The sequence below is a fragment of the Hyperolius riggenbachi genome, chromosome 2 (genome assembly GCF_040937935.1).
Source record: "Hyperolius riggenbachi isolate aHypRig1 chromosome 2, aHypRig1.pri, whole genome shotgun sequence".
In the NCBI taxonomy this organism is placed as follows: domain Eukaryota; kingdom Metazoa; phylum Chordata; class Amphibia; order Anura; family Hyperoliidae; genus Hyperolius; species Hyperolius riggenbachi.
The window spans coordinates 378807007-378824506 of NC_090647.1; the positions used below are offsets into that span (position 1 = coordinate 378807007).

The 17500-nt window shown below is 42.3% G+C and overlaps 1 protein-coding gene across 2 annotated transcripts in view; it reads right to left on the reverse strand.

The window, feature by feature from the left end:
- Positions 1–17500, reverse strand: part of RAP1A (RAP1A, member of RAS oncogene family) — a 221457-nt gene that overhangs the window by 173030 nt on the left and 30927 nt on the right. For both annotated transcript variants that reach the window (XM_068269744.1, XM_068269743.1), the window contains exon 2: positions 2245–2309. The gene's annotated coding sequence lies outside the window, so the exon portion shown is untranslated. The remainder of the gene's footprint in view (positions 1–2244; positions 2310–17500) is intronic.

Below are 17500 nucleotides of genomic sequence, written 5' to 3' on the forward strand. Positions count from 1 at the left end.
TCCTGCAACCAACACAAACTACACTACACTTTGCCCCTGCAGCATCTCACCTGATCCTGCTGCCGCGATCCTGTCCTCCTCCGCCTGACTGCCGCCTTCCAAGAGTCATCCGAGGGTCCCAGCTGTGGTCATCTGAGGGTCCCAGCCATCCCATCCAGAATCCCGGCTCTTCAGTGTCCCAGTAGTCGCCAGATCGGCTTCACTGCAGACAGCAGTCATGCGGTAATCACACGCTGCTGCCTCGCCGACATCCTCCATGGTAACGGCGTCCTCTTCCTAGTTACGGTGCCCCCTTCTGTGTGACGAGCAGCGCATGTGCGCCTGAAGTCGTGCGTGACCCTGGCGCACATGCGGCCGCTCGTCACACAGAAGGGGGCACCGTAACTAGGAAGAGGACGCCGTTACCATGGAGGATGTCGGCGAGGCAGCAGCGCGTGATTACCGCATGGCTGTTGTCTGCAGTGAAGACGATCTGGCAACTGGGACACTGAAGAGCCGGGATTCTGGATGGGATGGCTGGTACCCTCAGATGACCACAGCTGGGACCCTCGGATGACCCTTGGATGGCGGCAGTCAGACAGAGGAGGACAGGATCGCGGCAGCAGGAACCGGTAAGTATGTTTTGGGGCCCAAATACCGTACCTTTAGAATATAAGACGCACCCAGGAGGCCGCAATAGCAGCATAGGGGGCGATATACAGGCTGGGAACGTGACGGGCAAACCGGAAGTGCTCGCCGGCGGGTCCTGGGACATCGGAGCGGAGCTGCGAGGGCATCGATCAGCTGCTGGGGGCTGAGGGAAGCCCCAGGTGAGTAAATCTCATTTTTTTCAGTTGACTTAAGGTTCGCTTTAAGGCCGCTATCGAAGCATCCTGGGCCTCCATAACACCTGAGCAGTGCCACACATTGATTGCCTCCATGCCACGCCGCATTGAAACAGTCATTTCTGCAAAAGGATTCCTGACCAAGTATTGAGTGCATAACTGAACACAATTATTTGAAGGTTGACTTTTTTTGTTTTAAAAACACTTTTCTTTTATTGGTCGGATGAAATATGCTAATTTTTTGAGATAGGAATTTTGAGTTTTCATGAGCTGTATGCCAAAATCATCAATATTAAAACAATAAAAGGCTTGAACTACTTCAGTTGTAGTGTAATGAATCTAAAATATATGAAAGTCTAATGTTTATCAGTACATTACAGAAAATAATGAACTTTATCACAATATGCTAATTTTTTGAGAAGCACACACACATACATATATTTGGATGAGTAATGAAAGGGTTAACATTTCTCTTAAATTTTTAACTAAGGCCCACCGCTTGAGTCATCTCACCGTGGCACATTTCACCACGGCTTCCCCAGCCACAAAGCATTCTGGGAAACAGTTTCACTCTTGCTGCGGAGGCTGATTCATTACTCTGGACACGTACACAGTCACTTCAAAGTATTGTATGTGTTGTTCAGGGCTGTGTAGAAATGTCAGCCTCAGCAACAGATAAAGCTACGCAAAATTGTTTTACAGAGGGCAATGAGCACGAGAGAGGGAGGGGGAATGGAGACACTTTCACGTTGGCTGTGTATCAGTGTGCACAAGAAGCCAGATCATGAGCACATCCATATGATATCTGCTTAGTTGAAATCACTCCACAGAAAAATCCTGGAAGTAGAGGGACCAAAGACAGAGCTTGTTGACAGGTAAACAAGGTGAACCAGAAAATGGAGGTGCTCTACACCTGAGCATTGAAATAGCTAATAGCAGAAGGGGGAAATAGAAGACTTATTTTAGGTTTCTTTCGTATAATTTATTACAATGGACAGTGAATTCTCAATTATCTGATGTTTAGTTTAGGTCCTCCTTAACATGCATATTACACTGCACCTTTGGATATGGATTTGAGCTACTGCAATTTGCTTATTTAGTTGGAGGTTTATGCATAATCATGATTGTCATTATTACTAGAATCATACTATTATTGGTGCATTCCTCCTAATTACACCTTGAATTTAAGTGTTATGATTTTTTTTTTTGGATTAAGATTTTTTCATTTTTTGATGGTTTGTGGTGTGGTTTGTTTATAGGGTCTTTTCTTTCTTGGTTACATATTGTCAATATGATCCTTTCTGCACACTCTTTACCACTTTAATTTAATATACCTATATCGGTTGATGCTGCTTGCCTGCTTGGTGTCAATATAGTCCTTCCTATAACCTGCACAACAAAGTACAAAACAAAAAAATACCTGCTATCCTCAGCATGTACACAGCTTTCAGTCTGTTACAACAAGGGTGTCCAAGATCTTTCAACCTGCAAATACAATAGCAAACATAATAGAATGAATGTGCTTACTGTACTGTAGGATAACCATGTCATCTGTAATATGTAGGAGACAAACGTTGCTATAGACATAATACTTTAAGCTGGAAAACTTAATGTTGGCTGTTTCTGGCAGCCATGCGTTACAAGAAAAACATCATCAGAAAGATTTTTCCTGGCCAAATTAATTTAAAGGCAAATAATTGTGGGCCCAAATCTGCAATACCAAACTGAACTATACTTGTTTGGAGGAAATGGGGTAATCAGTTCAGCCCCTGCAATCACTTTAAACCTCTAAAGGTGCATACAGTACACACTTATGAAGGTTGCGGTCTGTCATTTTGGGCAACATTGCTGGGCCAGGTTGCAGAGGCGCAAGTAAGCTGTATAGCTGATGACTAGCTCTGTTGCCATGCAGGGGAGGGGAGGGACGACGGAGTGGCACCTGCGTGACGTCACACGGCAGGCATGGGAGTGGCATGCACAAAGTAAACCGACCACCGTTGGGAGTGAGTTTTAAAATAATACATGCTACAGTAATTAAAACTCACACATTGTATTTGCCCATTTGTCCTGGTTATTGCAACGTTTAAAATATTTCCCCAGTACAATATAGGTCGTCAATGTTTTATTTGGAAACAAAGGTGCATTTTTTAAATTTTTTCACCACTTACAAGCCCATAGTTTTAGTTACTCATCCTTGGGGAGGGCAAGTAGTTAAAGCTAGATTTTAAATCTTTAGATCAAAGATAAGTGAGATTTCACGGAAAGTCCTTCTCATGATGAGGACTATAGAAATAATTTCTTATTTCATTTTCAATTTCGTTTTTTTTTTTTTTTTTTTTTAATGATTCTATTCTATTCTATTAAGTGAGAAGCTATGATTCAAAGAGTAGTGTTGCTGTTCAAATCTAAGCTTCCTTATTCCATCACTTACAGAGAGAGTCACGGATCAGTGTTTCATGTTGCACTTCACGTGGCTCTGATGTTTCCTCCTTTCAAGCCAGAAGGGAGAAACATTGGATTTGCATGAAGACCAACGTGGTTTGCAGCTGCGTGAATCTCTCCATAAGCGATGGTTCTGAACAGGGCTGTGGAGTCGGTACAAAAATCCTTTGACTCCTCAATTTAGGATTCCACAGACTCAGACTCCTCCTCTAATCTGTATATTACAAACTTGTTGATTAAAAAATATGAAACATAAAAAAAAATAAAAAATAAACACCTCATCACTGCCACAGCTTAGGAATTTTAAAGCTATATTAAGATGGCATCTGCTTTTGGGAACAAAAAGCTCATAGCCAGGAAGCTGACACTTTACCCTGTCAGCCATCCTGGTCTGTCATTGTCAATGTGAATGCCCCAGTACGTTGTGTGAGTAAGCTGATTCACCGGAGCCCCATATCTGCTGGGTTGCAGTGTGTAGCCCTGCAACCTTGCAGAAAAACAAACCGGTTATATTGGCGCACAGTGCGGAGCATCGTGAGCCGAAGATGGGCGCTGTCATAGCAGGAATGCTACGATGCGTAACCCGCGTAGTGGTAATTCAGGGCTCTGGCAGCTGCCAGACCCTGAATAAATCTCCCTCCGAGTTGCAACACCTTGGAGAGGGAATAGTATTTAACGCCGCCTCGGAGTTTAGCAGCAGTAGGGAGAGTAGTCATTCGGCTCCCCCCGCAATGAACTGAGTGGCACCCACACAATATGTACTTGCAGAAAAAGGCCTCTACCTTTTCTATATCAGAGTTACAGAGTGCTCAGAAAAGCTCATGGTGAACCAGAACTCTTAGGAATATGTGAGGGGCTACATTGGACCAAAAAGCCCTCTTGCTAAATTGCTATGGAAAGTTTGCCTTCTTAAAACAAAGTATTTGCAATTTTTCAGGTTGTAGTAAGCTCTGAGATGTCTCCCAGTGCATCACTGCTGAATATGCAAATCATCAATTGTTGTCCTTGTAAGCTAAACACACATCCAGATCCACTGGAATGCAATGATGTGTCAATGTGTTAAATAAACAGAGCTACAAATAATCCAACATGCATACAGACTGTTTTGGATTGGTTGAACTAAACTTAGGATATTGCTATAGAGTAGCTGTTAAATAGAAATCAAAACTAATCTGTGGGAAGAGTACTTGTACAGGGAACAGACAGGGACAAAACAACCTCCAACAGGCCCTAGGCAATCGAACTGTGGTTACATCTAAGTTTGATGTGCAGGTATGATCTGAACCAGGTTTGCAGATGATAGATAATACCTATGTGTTCAATGTGCGCAACATTTTCAGTGGATTCACTACAGCTCTGCAGGGAGAGCATATGTAGAATATAGTACTGTCAGAATTCTAGCGGTTTTATTTATGCAGGAAAAGCTGTCATATGTGTATGTTTTAAGTTTTAATGTTCTATGCAAAATTTCATTGTAAACTGTAAAGTTAGAGTACTTTTTTTTAAAAATATTGCTCTGTGACATCTCAGCACATTCCAAACAGTGAAACTCATAATTGGATTATTCTAGTTACAAAAAGCCAGAACATTCTTGTTTATGTTAATGCGTGGCCTTGACATTTGAAAGATGCTTCTGTGTAAAGACTGGGAACAAGTTAAAACTCACATTACTGCAGTAATTATATATGTACATTTTCTTAATTATTACACAGATATGAATCTAAATATTAATAATCAATACAGTCCTTCTAAAGAAAGAAATAGTTATTGTTAAACCCTATATAATATAAAACTTTGAAATACATTTAAAAGCTGGTGATGCTTTGAGACAGTAAAACATTCTCGTGAGATTGTTATGATTCTGGAGGGTTGTTGACGTGTTCTAGTCTCAGCTAGCTGTTAACACTTGATGTTTTGGGAACAGGCTTTATCAAATATTAAACAAATAAGGGGTTTTCCCAATTAGTTAAAGATGATACAATAATGCCACCTGGCGGTTTCATAGTCTTATAAAATTATTATTATTATTATTATTATTAATACTGATTGTTATTACATGATGAAATGGTGACATCTGCCGTTGAAGTTATATTTATTCATAAGGCAAATATATAGAACATGATTTTATATTAAGATTTAATATGAAATTATTTCTTATATGATTGTTTTAAGAAGAATTATATAATAAGCTTTATATTAAAATAAGTATATTAGAAGCCCTTTATGTTTCAATAAGCCCTAAATTGCTGAAGACTCTCACAGGTCTGTGTTAGCATCAATTTGACCAACCTTATATACACAAGAAAAGGAAAAAACGTGCACCTTCCGTCCGTTGCTTAGTGGTGTTTATTAGGTCATTTATGGCTTCAATAGAAGAATCATGCAGCAGTCAAAATAAATCATGGTCTGACCTGTGTGGCATTCATGGTGGAGGAGGTGGGTGGCGGGCACTGGTGGAGGAAAGCGACGGCTGTTTCGTGACACTCGGACACTTGGTCACGCAGCGTTCCACCTGGATGGAACGCTGCGTGACCAAGTGTCCGAGTGACACGAAACGGCTGTCTCTTTCCTCCACCAGTGCCCGCCACCCACCTCCTCCACCATAAATGCCACACAGGTCAGACCATGATTTATTTTGACTGCTGCATGATTCTTCTATTGAAGCCATAATTGACCTAATAAACACCACTAAGCAACGGACGGAAGGTGCACGTTTTTTCTTTTCTTGTGTATACAAGTTCAACAGTTCTTTCTTCTTATTTGATACAGAGCACATGTCCTGCAGTGTTTTTGATAAGGCTGTAGGTATCAGGCACAAAGGGTGAGAGACTACAGATACAGCCTGTCTTCCTTTTCACTGATTAAGGAGAGTGCCGCATTTATCCCTTTTTCTTGTCTACACTGACCAACCTTATGTCTGGGAAAGTACCGAGACATTCCAACCCAAATAGCAGAGAACACTATCAGAAATGCGTCATGAATGACATTGTTTAGTCTCAATGTCTGGGGCAAAAAAAAGTCAACCAGAAGACAAGATGGCTTGTGATGTCCATTTTTAATTAACTGCGTCAGAAATGACCTAATCAGAATGTGTAAACATTGCAAACCTACGTTAATTCCCACAAAATAAGGTAATTAACCACTTTACCCCAGCGGTACGGATTTCTCCGTCCCTTTTTCCACCGTTACCACCAGGGGACGGAGAAATCCGTACCTAATGCCGCTCTCGCCGCTGTCGGCGCTCCCTCGTCCGCGTGCCCCCACGCTCGTGCACGCCGCCACCCGCTCGGAGATCAATGAACGGGAAAAACCTTTCCCGTTCGATGATCTAAGCCCCCCGCAATGATCAGCTGCTTCTACGAGAAGCAGCGCGATCATTGTGAAAAAAAAAAAAGTTGCCCAGCCTCCCTGAACTTCCTGCAAGCGTACTTCCTGTACACTTGCAGGTCGCATAAACAAAAAAAAAAAAAACTTACTGTGGCCATCTTGTGGCCAAATAGTAAAACTACTCCCTAAAGCATTTTTCATATACAAAGTTATATATATAGTTCTAAACTTCTAAGCTTCTATATAATATATTCTTCTATATACAGTGGAGGAAATAATTATTTGACCCCTCACTGATTTTGTAAGTTTGTCCAATAACAAAGAAATGAAAAGTCTCAGAACAGTATCATTTCAATGGTAGGTTTATTTTAACAGTGGCAGATAGCACATCAAAAGGAAAATCGAAAAAATAACCTTAAATAAAAGATAGAAACTGATTTGCATTTCATTGAGTGAAATACGTTTTTGAACCCCTACCAACCATTAAGAGTTCTGGCTCCCACAGAGTGGTTAGACACTTCCACTCAATTAGTCACCCTCATTAAGGACACCTGTCTTAACTAGTCACCTGTATAAAAGACACCTGTCCACAGAATCAATCAAGCAGACTCCAAACTCTCCAACATGGGAAAGACCAAAGAGCTGTCCAAGGATGTCAGAGACAAAATTGTAGACCTGCACAAGGCTGGAATGGGCTACAAAACCATTAGCAAGAAGCTGGGAGAGAAGGTGACAACTGTTGGTGCAATTGTTTGAAAATGGAAGGAGCACAAAATGACCATCAATCGACCTCGCTCTGGGGCTCCACGCAAGATCTCACCTCGTGGGGTGTCAATGGTTCTGAGAAAGGTGAAAAAGCATCCTAGAACTACACGGGAGGAGTTAGTGAATGACCTCAAATTAGCAGGGACCACAGTCACCAAGAAAACCATTGGAAACACATTACACCGCAATGGATTAAAATCCTGCAGGGCTCGCAAGGTCCCCCTGCTCAAGACGGCACATGCGCAGGCCCGTCTAAAGTTTGCCAATGAACACCTGAATGATTCTGTGAGTGACTGGGAGAAGGTGCTGTGGTCTGATGAGACCAAAATAGAGCTCTTTGGCATTAACTCAACTCGCTGTGTTTGGAGGAAGAAAAATGCTGCCTATGACCCCCAAAACACCGTCCCCACCGTCAAGCATTGGGGTGGAAACATTTTGCTTTGGGGGTGTTTTTCTGCTAAGGGCACAGGACAACTTAATCGCATTAACGGGAAAATGGACGGAGCCATGTATTGTGAAATCCTGAACGACAACCTCCTTCCCTCTGCCAGGAAACTGAAAATGGGTCGTGGATGGGTGTTCCAGCACGACAATGACCCAAAACATACAGCAAAGGCAACAAAGGAGTGGCTCAAGAAGAAGCACATTAAGGTCATGGAGTGGCTTAGTCAGTCTCCGGACCTTAATCCAATAGAAAACCTATGGAGGGAGCTCAAGCTCAGAGTTGCAAAGAGACAGCCTCGAAACCTTAGGGATTTAGAGATGATCTGCAAAGAGTAGTGGACCAACATTCCTCCTAAAATGTGTGCAAACTTGGTCATCAATTACAAGAAACGTTTGACCTCTGTGCTTGCAAACAAGGGTTTTTCCACTAAGTATTAAGTATTTTATTGTTACAGGGTTCAAAAACCTATTTCACTCAATGAAATGCAAATCAGTTGCTATCTTTTATTTAAGGTTATTTTTTCGATTTTCCTTTTGATGTGCTATCTGCCACTGTTAAAATAAACCTACCATTGACATGATACTGTTCTGAGACTTTTCATTTCTTTGTCATTGGACAAACTTACAAAATCAGTGAGGGGTCAAATAATTATTTCCTCCACTGTAATTCTAAACTTCTAAGCTTTGGCAGTGATGAAGTGCCTTTTATGTTACATACATTCAGTCAACAAGATTGTTATATGCAAATTAAAGTCTGGGTCGGGGAGTTGGTGGAATCATAAACTTAGAAGTCAGAGGATTTTTGTACTGACGTCACAGGCCTTGTTTCTTCAGCAATCAGGCAGCAGCTTACACAGGAAGCATAGGTCTCGGCAGTAGATCCAGCTTGCGGTATTCAGACCATGCATCAGTAGGTGCTTTTGAGGTAATCCACGCCTGCCCAGAGTAGGGTGCAAATACAGAGGAGGTTACAAGTCGTTGCCAGTCTTCCCACGGCTCATGGGTCTCTGACTGATGTATGACATGTGCCACCCCCCTCCCCCCCACTATAGATTGATACATAACGCCTCAGGGCCAAAAAGCAGGCAGCCTCTTTGAATCTAGGATTGATAAATCGTACAAAATCTCCCCTAGTTGATTATACAGCTTAATGTAAAAGTCTCTATATGTTTCTGAAATATCCTAGGACTTCACAAGGTTTTACACTGAGTTAGAAAAGAAATGTAGCTTGAATCGACATTTTAGGTGTTTACCGCACAAGTTTGTAATTTACAACACTAGTTAGTAATTTTACAGTGCGGTAATAAAATTAGTGAATTTACATTTGGCAAGACGAATGGTAAAATCAGCTGTTTTCTACATTACCGAATGTGCCCATTGTGTAGAAAGCAGTTTGACATTAGCTCTGGGCAGTATTATGCATTTTTCTGTGCAGTGCTACTAAATGTAGTGTAGATGAATGAGAACAATACTTCACTTGATGCAGTGCAGTGGCTGTATATTTCAGTTTACCACACGCCTACCTTGTAAAGTTACACCCTATAGTGTGAACAAGCTCTAAAACTGATTACAATCCGAGAATATGTATACCTGTGGCCTCAGCTGGGGATATCATGAACTAGGGGTCTCGTACTTGCTATGGGCTGATTCACACTGCAAGAGCTTTTTAAACGCTTGTGATTTGACAATTTCTTGCTAATGCAATGCTATGGGAGATTTTTACAAAATCACATCGCTCCAGTGTTAACACACACATAGCATTACATTAGCAAGAGCTTTTCAAATCACAACTGCTTAGAAAAGCTCTTGAAGACCGCTTCTTACTTGACCACTGAGTGTTGTTTACCCCTTTAGGACCAGAGCAATTTTCACCTGTCAGCGCTCCTTCCATTCTTTCGCCAATAACTTAATCACTGCTAATCACAACAAAATGATCTACTGTAGATTTTTTTTTTTTTTTTTTTTTTGCCACTAATTACGCTGTCTTTGTGAGGTACAATATGCTAAGAATTATTTTATTCTAAATGCATTTTAATAGTAAGTAATAAGAAAAAAATTGAAAAAATTCATTATTTCTCAGTTTTCAGGCATGCATGAAAAAAAGGGAGCTGTGAAAAAAAGGCCCAGCTGGATAACGAAATGGCATTGGTGGATAATAAAATCTGATAATGATAAACTTCATTGACAAACTTGGTTAGCTATAAATACCGTTGTAAAAACAGACGGGAAATAATAACGAAAAGATATTAAAGTGGTCTGAAAGTCAGCATTTCTACTTGGCTCTAAAAGATTCCTCACAGCTTTAACCACTTCACCACTGAGGGGTTTTACCCCTTGAACACCAGAGCAATTTTCACCTCTCAGCGCTCCTTCCATTCATTCGTCTATAACTTTATTATTACTTATCGCAATGAAATGAACTATATCTTGTTTTTTTCGCCACCAATTAGACTTTCTTTAGGTGGGACATTATGCCAAGAATTATTTTATTCTGAATGTGTTTTAATGGGAAAATAGGAAAAAATGTGGGAAAATTTTTTTTTCAGTTTTCGGCCATTATAGTTTTTAAACAATGCATGCTACTGTAATTAAAACCCATTAAATGTATTTGCCCATTTGTCCCCGTTATAAAACCGTTTAAATTATGTCCCTATCACAATGTTTGGCGACAATATTTTATTTGGAAATAAAGGTGCATTTTTTTCAGTTTTGCATCCATCCCTAATTACAAGCCCGCAGTTTATAAAGTAAGTGTTATACCCTCTTGCCAAATAATTAAAAAGTTCAGTCCCTAAAGTAACTATTTATGGGTTTTTTTTATTGTATTTTTTTTTTTTTTTTTTTTAATTACAAAAAAAAAATTTGGGGGAGTGTGGGAGGTAAGGAGTTAATTTATTGTAAATGTAATGTGTTTGTATATGTAAAATGCTTTAGGGTGTAGTTTTACTATTTGGCCACAAGATGGCCACAGTGTTTGTTTACATGCGACCTGTAAGCGTCCGGAAGGACGCTTACAGGAAGCAGTACGAGGCTGGGAGAGTCACAATGATCGCGCGCTGTTTCTAATAGAAGCAGCAGATCATTGCGGGGGCTTAGATCAACAAACGGGAATGGATTTTCCCGTTCATTGATCTCCGGGCGAGCGGGCGGCGGCGTGCACGAGCGGCGGGAGCGCGGACAGCTGCGGTAGCGCAGAAGGTACGGATTTCTCCGTCCCTGGTTTTTTAGGGGAGAAAAAAAGGGAAGGAGAAATTCGTACCGCGGGGGGTTAAGTGGTTAAACCTACTATTCCAGAAATGGTTAAACAAAGCACTTTGTCCTGCTATTGAGCTTCAAATCGGCCTCCAAACTGGAGATCACAGTATCTTTGTTTACATTCCAATGTAGATACATTGGCCTAAATTCATAAAGCATTACCGCATGAATCACCCCGTCACCACCTGTCACTGCTACCCATCAGATCATACCCTAATCTACCCTTTGTGGGTACCCAATTACCCGCCCACACCCTCAGATCGCCCTCAGACCTCCCCTGATCACCTCCCCAGTGCATTGCTTGCATCTTTTCCCGCCTCTAATCACACCCTGAGACACCCATCAATCACCTCCTGTCACCCCCTAGCACACCTACCCATCATATCAGGCCCTAATTTGCCCCGTGTGGGCTCCTGATCACTCGACCAAACCCTCAGATCCCCCTTCCGATCACCTCCCCAGTGCATTGATTGCATCTATTCTCCCCTTTAATCACCCCCTGAGACACCCATCAATCACCTCCTGTCACCACCTATAACCCCCTAGCACTCCTATCCATCAGATCAGGCCCTAATCTGCCCCCTGTGGGCTTCTGATCACCCGGCCAAACCCTCACCCGCCCCACCGCAGTGACAGAATTTTTTTTTCTGATCACTGCTGGTCTCTATGACTTAATTGTGGCTGAGACCAACCGTTATGCCACACAATACGCAACCGCCAATCCAACCAGCTACCATGCCCAGCCTTTTTCGGTGGAAACCACTCCAAGTTTCCGAACGTAACATTTTTGGGGCCTTCTCCTTAACATGGGTCTAGTCAAAAAGAATGTATTGCGGTCTTATTGGTGTACGCACCCAATACATCACATGCCCATGTTCTCTGCTGCCATGTCCAGGTCATGATTTGAGAACATCCTGTGCTTCCTGCACTTCAGTGCCAATACCACCTGTCATCTAAGAGGCCACCCTGCTTATGACCGGTTCCACAAAATTCGGCCACTCCTAGACCACCTGTCATCAAAATTTGCAGATGCTTATACCCCTGAACAGTCATTTTGAGGCATTTGGTTTCCAGACTACTCCTCACGGTTTTGGGCCCCTAAAATGCCAGGGCAGTATAGGAACCCCACAAGTGACCCCATTTTAGAAAGAAGACACCCCAAGGTATTCCGTTAGGTGTATGGTGAGTTCATAGAAGATTTTATTTTTTGTCTAAGGGGCCCAAAGTACTATGGAGCACCTTTAGGCTTTACAGGGGTGCTTACAATTTAGCACCCCCCAAAATACCAGGACAGTAAACGCACCCCACAAATGACCCCATTTTGGAAAGTAGACACCCCAAAGTATTCAGAGAAGGGCATGTTGAGTCCGTGGCAGATTTCATTTTTTTTGTCACAAGTTAGCAGAAATGGAAATTTTTTTTTTTTTTTTTTTTTTTTTTTTTGTGTCAGTGTCATTTTCCACTAACTTGTGACAAAAAAATTAAATATTCTATGCACTCCCCATTCCTCTCAGTGAATACTTTGTGATGTCTTTCCAAAATGGGGTCATTTGGGGGTTATTTATACTATCCTGGAGTTCTAGCAAGTCATGAAACATGACAGGTGCTCAGAAAAGTCAGAGATGCTTCACAATGGGAAAATTCACTTTTTTGCACCATAGTTTGTAAACGCTATAACTTTTACCCAAACCAATAAATATACACTTATTGGAATTTTTTTTTTAGCAAAGACATGTGGCACAATACATTTGGACAAAAATGTATATAGAAATCTTACTTTATTTGAAAAATGTCAGCACAGAAAAAATTCATGTCTTTTTTTGATGAATATAATAACTAAAATTCACAGCAGCAATCATATAGCACCAAAAGAAAGCTGTATTAGTGACAAGAAAATGAGGTAAAATTAATTTAGGTGGTAGGTTGTATGACCGAGCAATAAACCGTTAAAGCTGCAGTGGTCTGAATGGGAAAAAAAGGCTCTGGTCCTTAAGGGGTTTTAAGACTGCAGTCCTTAAAGAGACACTGAAGCGAAAAAAATATGATATAATGAATTGGTTGTGTACTATGAATAATTACTAGAAGTTTAGCAGCAAAGAAAATATTCTCATTTTTATTTTCAGGTATATAGTGTTTTTACAACATTGCATCATGCTATAATATGTGCAGATTACACAACACTCAGCATTCAAAATGATTCTTTCAGAGCAGTCTGAACTAATGACCTCTCCTCTGGCAGAGGAAAATAAATAGTTCAATAACACTTGAGATAATAAAAGTCAGATAACAGCCCTCTCCACGACTTTGAAAGTCGTAGAGCTTAATTGCTTTTTTGCATAGAGATAACTGGAGTTTCTTAACTCTTCCTGTACTGGAAACAATTAGACTGATGTATCTGATCTTAATGTTTTATTTCTTAGCTGTACTACAAATACAAATCATAATATAATTTTTTTTCACTTCAGTGTCTCTTTAAGTGGTTAAGGAGTCTCTTGGCAGTTTCAAACAATCTCTTACTCCTGAACCTGTTTAGATGTCTGCTCATTTGCTACCCTTACCTGAACCTGTTGCGGGTCCCTCAACTGAAATACAGGATAGGCCGCCTATTGAGTATGTGCAGGTTACTGGTAGTTCAGTTCTGGGGGGGAACTGAGATGGAAGAGGAGGAGGCATCGGAGCTACTTTCAGGGGAAGAGAAATCAGGACAATTCAGAACAAGAAGTGAATAAAACATCCAGATGCCTGTTTAGCCCTGATTAAACATCAGAACTTTTGAAAGCAGGATATTCCACTGAACAGATTAAAGAAATTCAGCAGGCATATTCAGTGCAAGATGAGATTTATGTGGGTTTGGCCGAGTATAAGGGAAGGATTTTTCCTTTTCACCAGTCCTTGAAGGACATAATCACGGATTAGTGGAAATGTCCTGAGAGGAAATGGTTTGTACCAAAAGCTACCAAGAGAAAGTATCCTTTTGCTGAGAATGAATTAGACCAATTGGGTAAGTGTCTAAAATGGATGCATCTTTGTCCAAATATTCAAAGGAATCGGATTTATCCTTTGAGGATGCTGGCTCTTTGAAGGATCCCATGGATAAACGGGTTGATATAATTCTTAAAAAGGCCTGGGAATCTGCAGCCTTTGTTTTTTTGCCTGCAGTATCAGCTACCTGCATTAGCCGCAATTTGCGGATATGGATGACTTAATTTAATTAAGAAAATATCGTCAGGTGAACATCTCGAGTCTTGCGCCAAATCCCTACCGGTGGCATTCAGGTCAATCGCTTTTTTTAGCAGACGCTACTGCAGACTTGGTTAGGGTTACTGCTCGCACCACGGCTTAAATCAATTCAGCCAGACGAGCAATTTGACTTACGACATGGGAGGGGGACATGACCTCTAAAAATAAATTATGTTCCATTCAATTTGAAGGAAAACTTCTGTTTGGACCAGAACTGGAAACTGTGCTTTCGCGTTCTGCAGAAAAAGGAAAACCATTTCCAAATAAGAAAAGGATTCAGGCAAAGAAAGACTTTCTTCCTAGGAGTACGCAGTCTAAGCATCTAAAAAGACCGGATACCCAAAGGAAATGGTCCTTTCTGAAGGGAAAAGGTAGAGGATTTGTTTTGGGAGAAAAAACTGATCCCTCTAAAGGTGGCCATACACTGGTCGATTTGCCATCAGATCGACCAACAGATCCCTCTCTGATCGAATCTGATCAGAGAGGGATCGTATGGCTGCCTTTACTGCAAACAGATTGTGAATCGATTTCAGGCATGAAACCGATCACAATCTGTGAAGCTGGCGCTGCTGCCGCCCCCCGCATACATTAATTGCTCCGGCCGGCGCGACTCCCCCAGTCTCCGCTCTCCTTCTCCGCTCTGGGCTCCAGGGCTGCAGCTTCACTGAACTTCCTGTCCGGGGAAGTTTAAACAGTAGAGGGCGCTCTACTGTTTAAACTTCCTGCCGGGACAGAAAGTTCAGTGAAGCTGGAGGAGCCGAGCATGGAGAAGTGACAGCGGGGACTCGCGCCATCCGGAGCAGGTAATGTATTGCCGCTAGTGTTGGTCGTTGGGAATTCGAACACTGCTATCGACCAGGGCTGTGGAGTCGGGATAAAAATCTTCCAACTCCTCAGTTTATGAAACCACAACTCCGACTCCGGGTGCCCAAAATTGCTCCGACTCCACAGCCCTGCTATCGATGCACTCCCGACCTACCGGCGATCGAGCGAAATCTTCCGCACGGACGGAATGACGGGAATCGTCGAACGATTGATTTCGGACGGAAAACGATTGTTTTGTCACCGTTTGCACAACGATTTCACAGCAGATTCGATCACAGTGATTGAATCTGCTGTATATCGGTAGGAAAATAGTTAGGTGTATGGGCCCCTTAAGCCTTAGCAAATGACTCTTTGCTGGTAGGAGGGAGGCTGAGTTTTTTTTTCTGGGTCAATGGAAAAAATTGAACACAGATCCCTTTGTTTTGAAAGTGATAGAAGAGGGGTATCGCCTAGAATTCAAGGGGATGCCTCCGTCCAGGAGATTTGTGAGCAAACCCCCTAGGGATTTGGAGAAATTAAAGGCTTTAGACCAGTGGTTCCCAACCTTTTATGAGGTATCGCCCCTTAGGGGAAGACTACTCACCCCTGTCGCCCCCCTTCTCTTAGTAAGATATACCCTTACGCCAGGTGGTGGTGCCAGTGGAGGGGGTAGCGCTGTGAACTTGCCAGCTAAAAATAGCCGGTGACTCAACTACTTTGCGCCAATTCCCTTACCGGTGTAATGTCAGCTATTGCAGCCCCGCACGTTGTGCAGCCCCGCATGCGCAGTAGGAGCCTGTGTCCCATTAAAGTGTGCAGCCACGTAAAACATCCGAAATATTTCCGCTTCCGCACCACGTACACTCCCAAAATTTTCAGGGGAGGGAGGGGACCCCCAGATCTAGCTCTGTGGCGAATTGCAGCCCCCGAGCCCCGCTGGTTCCCGAGACTGATTGCAGCAAACCTATCTCGGGAACTAGCAGGGCTCGGGGGCTGCAATTCGACACAGAGCTAGATCTGGGGGTCCCCTCCCTCCCCTGAAAATTTCGGGAGTGTACGTGGTGCGGAAGCGGAGATATTTCAGGTAAATAATATCTAACTTCCCACTGAGCATGCGCGATACTCAGTGAGGAAGGCTGCTTCCCGGCTGCAATATCTGACATTACACCGGTGCGTGACCAACGAGCCCTGAGGAATTACGCAACTCTATCATGCACACTTGCATATTTTATACAGATCATATTTTTTGCCCATAATTTTCTTGAAAACGAGTGACACTGCGACACTATTTTTTTTCTGCCTTTTCATACTGATCGCCCCCCTGTCGCCCCCCACAAATTTACCGCCCCCCTTAGAACCCAAATCGCCCACCTGGGGGCAATCGCCCCCAGGTTGGGAACCACTGCTTTAGACCAAGAGATTATTAAATTTCTGGACAAGCATTATTGTTCCAGTACCTCAGGAAAAGTGGTTTCAGGGTTATTACTCCCACATTTTTCTGGTAAAGTCCAACGGGGAATTTCTATTTATTCTAAATTTAAAATACATCAATCCCTTTTTGCAGTACAAGATATTCAGAATGGAAAGCATTTTTCCACAAGAATCTTCTACAAGGGAAGGAATTTTTTGTGATGATCGATCTGCAAGACTCATATCTGCAAATCCCTATTTTCAGTCTGCATCAAAAATTCCTAAGATTTGCAGTCAGGACACCAGACTTATTTCCAATTTCGAGTTCTTCCCTTTGGAATAGCCACAGCTCCCAGACTTTTCACAAAAGTTCTTGCAGAAGTAATGGGGACACTCAGACTACTGGGGGTGTCCATAATTCCTTTTCTGGATGACATGCTGATCTTTGCGCAGTCAGAACAGCAGGTGCTGAAGCACAGGGATATGACATTAAGTCTACTAAAGGATTTGGGTTGGATGGTAAATCTGCAGAAATCATTACCAATCCCGTCTCAAAAGACAGTTTTTCTGGGTTACTCAATAGATTAGACAGAGGAGAAAATCTATTCAACTCCAGAAAAGATTCTGAAATTAAAACTAGAAATTGTGAATTTGTTGCATTCCCCAGAGATCCCTATCAGACAAGTCATGAGGGTGTTGGGACTGTGCACAGCCTCATTTCCAGCGATATAATGGGGACAGTTTCACAGCAGGGTTCTGCAGAACTTCATGCTAAAAATATGGGACAAGTCACTCTTACAGCTAAATTTCCCAATTTTTTCTTCCTCCAGAGGTAAAATCCAGATCAGTTGGTGGTTGGAAGATCGAAATCTGAGTCGGTCGTCTCTGGAAACAGACCCAGTAAAAATTTTCACCGACGCAAGCGTGTGGGGGTGGGGAGCAACGACAGAGGGACAACAAGCTCAGGGTCATCTTCCAACTACAGAGTT